This window comes from Brassica oleracea, chromosome C8 (assembly GCF_000695525.1).
Source record: "Brassica oleracea var. oleracea cultivar TO1000 chromosome C8, BOL, whole genome shotgun sequence".
Taxonomy (NCBI): domain Eukaryota; kingdom Viridiplantae; phylum Streptophyta; class Magnoliopsida; order Brassicales; family Brassicaceae; genus Brassica; species Brassica oleracea.
Window position 1 is genome coordinate 9,222,358 of NC_027755.1, and position 6,501 is coordinate 9,228,858.

At 34.8% G+C, this 6,501-nt stretch overlaps 1 pseudogene; it reads right to left on the reverse strand.

The window, feature by feature from the left end:
* Nucleotides 1-2,911: 2,911 nt before the first annotated feature.
* Nucleotides 2,912-6,141, reverse strand: LOC106312550 (annotated as a pseudogene).
* Between the last annotated feature and the right edge of the window lie 360 nt (nucleotides 6,142-6,501).

The following is a 6,501-nucleotide window of genomic DNA, read 5'->3' on the forward strand; positions in this document are numbered from 1 at the left end:
AGCTACTTTAGAATGCATGCAATAAGATCTAACTCTGTGACGGATTTCAATTAATCACCTAAGCAGTTCTAAATCAATAATTCATCATGACCTTATTAAACCATAAGTCTCACAAGAATTCTACTCAGACATAATCAATCAAGACATAAAGATAAAAAAAACAAATAATGAATTGCATAATTAGATTAGAGATTAGAGATAAAGTATGTCAAACTGTATTAATACCTAGAATGTTTGTTACTCCACCAGAAACAAGATTTTCATTTAGGATGCGGCGTAGGCAATTTCCACTTGATGTTGCTTTCCATTTAATAAAGCATGGAATAACCAATCAATCACTAAAAGTGTCGAGTTTCCATCAACTTTCATCTTGTTTTCGAAGATCTTCTTGCAGTTTTGCAGTCTAAAAGCTTGCTATAGGGTAGAAAATTCGATAAGATCCAACTATTAATTATTCCTTATAAAGAAGCATCTTAGACTTAATAATCTCATAAAAATTTGATCATCACTTTTAATATTTTAACGATGGAACTAACATATGTTTTTGAGAATATAGCTGCAATGTATATGATTGTCACTCCCCCCCAATTAAGTTTCTTCATTGTTTCCTAACTTATTCATTTTCTATGCTAAGATATAAAATTACAAATAGAGTTCTCCATGTTTATATGTATTTCTTTAAGGATCTTTGATGATTTTTAAACAATAACTTATATTTTTCTCTACCAATTGTAGTTTGTGATTTCTGGATTGTTGTTATTTATAATTGCTATCTGAAAATACCAACAACTCATTATAGAGGATTAAGGTTTATAATGGTCAACATCAACAGTTACAGTTGTTACTCAAAAGTTACAACTGTTAACACTAGTGGTTCATCACCAATGATTACAATGTACAATCACAAACAATTGCAGTTGTTCATTTAGACAATAACAATATTTCATTCAAATGATTGTAAAGATTAACTGAAATCTATAACATATCATAATATCTTACTCTTTTTGACATTAAAAGGTCATTCCATTATTCAAACTTGAGGTTGTCTAGCTAACCAGATTGGAATAGAACAACCAAACAAAATAAAAATCCAATGAAAAACCCTTGCAGTCCTAACTAAGGAATCATCAATATTGTTTTGTTCTCTGGAAATGTATGAAATACTAAAGCTGTGGACGTTGTAGCGCATCTATTTCCTTTAGCTCTGTTGTAAAGTTTGGCTATGCTTTAGACTCTCTAACCATGGCAATCAAATCCTTGCAGTCTGTTCTGAAATTTTGACATGTAGAATGCTGAAGCATGTTCTCCATTGTCCAAGCAAGTGTTTCGAGCTCCGAGTGGAAAGAGTACTCTCTTCTTATCTGATTTCTTGTGCCCATTAGTTGAATTTGTCATGACGTATCTTTCCAAACCCATACACATCTACTAAACTGTGATGTAGAAATCTAAGCACCATCAACTAAACATATGTCCTGCAAGCATATGGATTGGGAAACAATACTTTTTCGCTGCTGACTTTCGGTAGATACTTCATTCGCATCAAACCAAACGTGGCATTTCCCTTCTGCGTGTCTGATTAATGCTGACTGACCTCGTCAATCATTCTAAATAATTTATAATTTTGAGCTTTACAAAGATATCAAATTATCGAGGGATATATAGATTTCTTTCTAGTGTCGGATATTCAATATTGGTTTTCCTTCAGAAGAGGTAATTTATATTTGTGAAAATATTAGACACTGGAAAGTATCTGGGTATAGAAGTAGTAGCTGATAAGACATGTTTGTAAAGCTAGAAACACTCGAAAATATCATGATTAACAGTCTCATCTAGTTTCTCACACCTAAGATAAATCTTTATTGAATCGATGTTTCGATGATGTTATATAAATTTCCTAATTGACACATTTTAACGAAAAGCCTCTCAAAATAACAGAGAAAAACGATGACGAGAGTGGGCGAGTTATAGTCTTTTTTATATATCTTATGTATTAAAACAGAAGTCACAACTTTGATTCATGTGTGATTTTTTAAAAAATGGACCTAATGGACATATTCTTAGAAAATCATGTTACATTTAATATCTAATCTTATCATTTAAATTTTGGGTCTACAAGAAATTTTTATTGGGCTATCAATAATTGGATTTAAACAATAGATGATCCACTGGATTTATAAATAGTATAAATTAAATAGATATAATTTAATGTTGTGATACTATTCCTCTATATGTTAAATATTTAAATATTTGTCGATGTTAACTTTTAAAATTATAAAGATTTTTTTTTAAATAACAAAAATCATATTATCTAACAATGATTAATCTTTACTACCTTAAACCAATGAAAACAAATTTTAAACTCTATAGTTTATTTTAAAAATTAAACAAAAACTAAATGTTTAATTATTTACTCGATAATATAAATCTATGAAGCGAAAAGTTTAATTTTTAAAAAACTTTCTAAATTTGTGAAATGTTACAATATCTTTGAATATGACACTAAAACAATATTTTACTAATATTTATATATATATATTTACGATTTTAATAATGAAATAATAATCCGAAAATATATATATAGAAGAAGATACAAATACATCTGAACGTTTGAAACAATCTATTATAATATATACCAATTTAGAATTGAAAACAAAATATTTATATAAAAATAAATGAAAACAAAAGTCCGCGCGGCTCGAGATCTAGTATATAGTTCATTCATAAGCCTTCAGAGCACTGGGCCTGAAAATTACCCAACGCTAGTCTAACAATGTCCAAGCGAGGGTTGCGGGTGAGAGCTCAAGCCACAAATTTTTTGTCAAGACTAAAACGACTTCCACAACAATGTTTTGCAGCTAATTAAAGGAAGACCCAACGACATCAATAGTCTCAAGTGAAACATCATCGTTAATAATAAATAAGTAGGATCTTTCACGACAGAACAGTCAACTATAACCCCCGACCAAGACAGACCCAGAAACCAAAGGTCACTAAACATAGATAAAGATCCATTATATTATTTTCTTTTAACAACATTTTTTCTGAACACCAAAAAGATTCATTATATATAAAAGTTAAAAGGAGAACCACTAAGGCAGGGTAGATATAAAGCAGCTTCCTTTTGATATTCGTCATCATCGTATCATCATCCAACTTAACTTTACAACCCACCTCCACCTTCATTGTCTCTCATGCTTCCAGGAATCACCTTCAATTTGTACCGAAGTCACAAAAAAATACCATCTCTCGTTTTGTTAACTTTCTCATTTCACTTTTACTATAACGAAAGCTTTACTCCTGCTAAACTTGCCTGGTTTTCAAGAGCTGTTAAGGTTGATCTAAGCAGATCATCTCCTACAACCCCCCGAAGTTTCCTAATAAACTCTGCTCGCGTCATCCTTTTTTTCCTGAAACAAAAAAAAATAATCTTAAAAGTTCATCTCTGAATCATGCAAGTCTCAAAACTTATATAGCAAACTCTCAAATCAGTTTCTACCCTCAATTGTTGGTAATCAGCATTGATGAAAGGCTTGTCTTTCTCTGCAACCTTATGTGAGATTGCTGCAAACAGAGTAGGAAAAGGCATCCATGGAGATTTGGGTTTTGTCATGCTCGAACGGACACTGTTTGCACTCCTTGGACCTCCTCCTTCAGGCCTCTATTTTTTAAAAACAACCAAAGTATAGTTGTTCAATCCCTTTGATACGATCATACAGCTTGAACCATTGGTGTTCAGCATTGGTGGGATCAGACAGCTTGAACCTAACAACATATTCGGGAATACATGAGTGTTCATATTCATGTTCCAGACAATATAATTCTTCGGATTCTCGACATCATCAACTCCATTGTCATATTCTTCTCCACCAGAGAAAAACTGTGCTTTATCACCACGAAGAAGCTCCATGTTTCCCATTATTACACGGCATAAAACCATGTACCGTACTCCATTTTCGTCAATATCACAGTACCTAGCACTGAAACAAGAGATTTTGAGCTCCTAAACAATAGAAACGAATAAATTAATATAATGCAGAATCGATGCTACACCTGAAGTAAGGGCAGTCTGCAGCAGTTAGATGTATTCTAACACCGTAGATGGACTTTCTAATAAATGCTCCTCCAAGCCCCTGCATCATAACCGAAGATAGAACTTCCCTCTTTGCAGGAAGCCATGCGTATCTAACGTTTGCATCCCCTCGATGTTTCTTAGTGATCTCAACCTGCTTTTGGAAAAGCCCTAGACGAGCTTCAGCAATCTCACTGGAGAAACGCCCCACATCCAGCACGGCTATATGCCCTAGAGATGATGTACCTATAGCAAACATTTTCTTTACGGCATCTTTATCAAGTCCTTCAGCTCCGGCATGCTTGATATTAGAGACAGCTATAGCATCCGTCACATTCCAGTTCAAAACAGCCGCTTCAATCTTGCGACTGCAGCTATCCTCTGTTGGAACATCACCCATCCTGTCACCAGATTCATCACTGCACTCCTCCAGATTCAACCTAGGTGACTCCCCACCATTAACATCAATCTCAAGGTGCAACTTGATCTGATTTGGAGCATACTGTGTCGAATTCTCCACGCAGTTAAGATTGCAGCAATCGTTTCTCTCAGCCCTCTCGTAAATTTCAGGGAAAAAACATTTGCCTCCAATTTCAATCCATGCAAGTGGAGTTTTTGCCCCTGTTTCCAAATCTAGCCTATGCATATGCAAGAAATCCAAAAGAAAATGATGACCGTACAACTCAAACTCAATTGCTGCCCTCTTCTCATCTAACCCATTTCGGATGGCACAGATAATATGATGAGGCAGATCACTCCACTCGCCCTCCTCGTAGATCATAACACGCTTTGCAATCCCAGTCTTCTTAAAATAAGAATAGTATCTGACCAGCGACTTCCCAGAGCGAGTCACATAAGCAATAACCTTGTGTTCACCTTCCAACTTCCTTCTTTTGTCAGGAACTTGGGTCTGCGGGTTTGGTGGGAGCTCATCTTGCAGCTTTCCGCAAGATACTCCAGTAACATATGCAGCACGCTTCCTCTTTTTTCTGAAACCATCATCGCACCTACTATCCAACACCTTGAGGATCCTGGGTTCCATTTCTATATATTAAGAGCATCTCCAACCCCAATCCACAGGGAAATGGGGTGATGAACAAACAAAAAACCAATTACACTTTTTTGTTCGTTCATCACTCCATTTCCCACTCCATTTTGCAGTAAATTATGGAGTGGGGTTGGAGATGCTCTAACAATGCTAAACCTATAACCTTGAAAGGACAAGTCAACTGTAACTCTAACTCCTTGTTAGTACTAAAGATAGCGGCCTTGCCGCAGCATTATCAGACACTGCAGAAAAGAAATGGAAAATATTAAATATAGTCGAAGAAAAACTCAGTCACATGTTACACAGAAATGAATAAAAAGAAGAGATATAAGAAAAGAAAGGTGACAACACTGGTATGAGCTTGAAACTCACCCAACGGTAACAGTTGACGCCTCACGGATAGATACAAGTGTGTTCATCTTCTTTGCAATAGAAATAAACAATCAGAGAAGAAACGACACCGTCTTAGTATATTTCCTACTGCCGTTGGCAAGGAATTTTCTGCAATACAAAACCAAACAAAAATCAATCTATCAACACCGTTAACAGTAATATTTTTTTTTATTTAGAATAAGCCAATTAAATCTTTTTTTTTTCTTTTGAATCAGAAACAAGGCAATTGCAGTTTCATCGAATCTATTTCGTTGATAATAAAACACAGATCGTGGACAAAGCTCACATCAATTCAACCCAGACGACTCAAATCGATTCGGAATCAAACGAATCTAAGCCGATCTACCAGAAACAAATCATTGAATAACGAAATTAACCTGATGAAATTCTTTAGATCGATCGCTGAGGCAAGGGCACGGACTGGGATAAGATGATATGTGGTTTTATAGAGAAGAAAACCCTAAGCCTGCGATGAGGAAGAAGAAACTCTTTCGACTCATTTATATAACTATCTTCGGCGAAGCTTTTTAAGTCGGCGGTTCCTGAGATTTCTTCTTCTCCTAACTAAAATTTTGCTTGGACGAAAAGCAATTTAGTTGGGTTTTGTTAAGTTGACACGGCATTCACTTTCTATAAGTGAAAGTCGAGATCTGATTGTGTGGTGATATATTGATGAGTCGGTCAATGCACGGAGATATCAATAGATATGGCGAATAAATAACTGGAATAATATCATTAGATTAAAAGTTTAATACCATAGGAGAATTAAATTATTTAACTGTAATATAAGGGGAAAGATTATTAAAATGAAAATGATAATATGTGTTTATACGGAGATGGATCCGACCGTTGATGAGATTGTTGTGATGCTACGGGTGAGGGGCCACTGGAATGGAGGATAACTGTGGGAGTATATATTGATATTTTATTGCATATAGATTTACATACTATTCATTGTGAGATGATCAATAGAGTTTTACCCCTAGCAAAT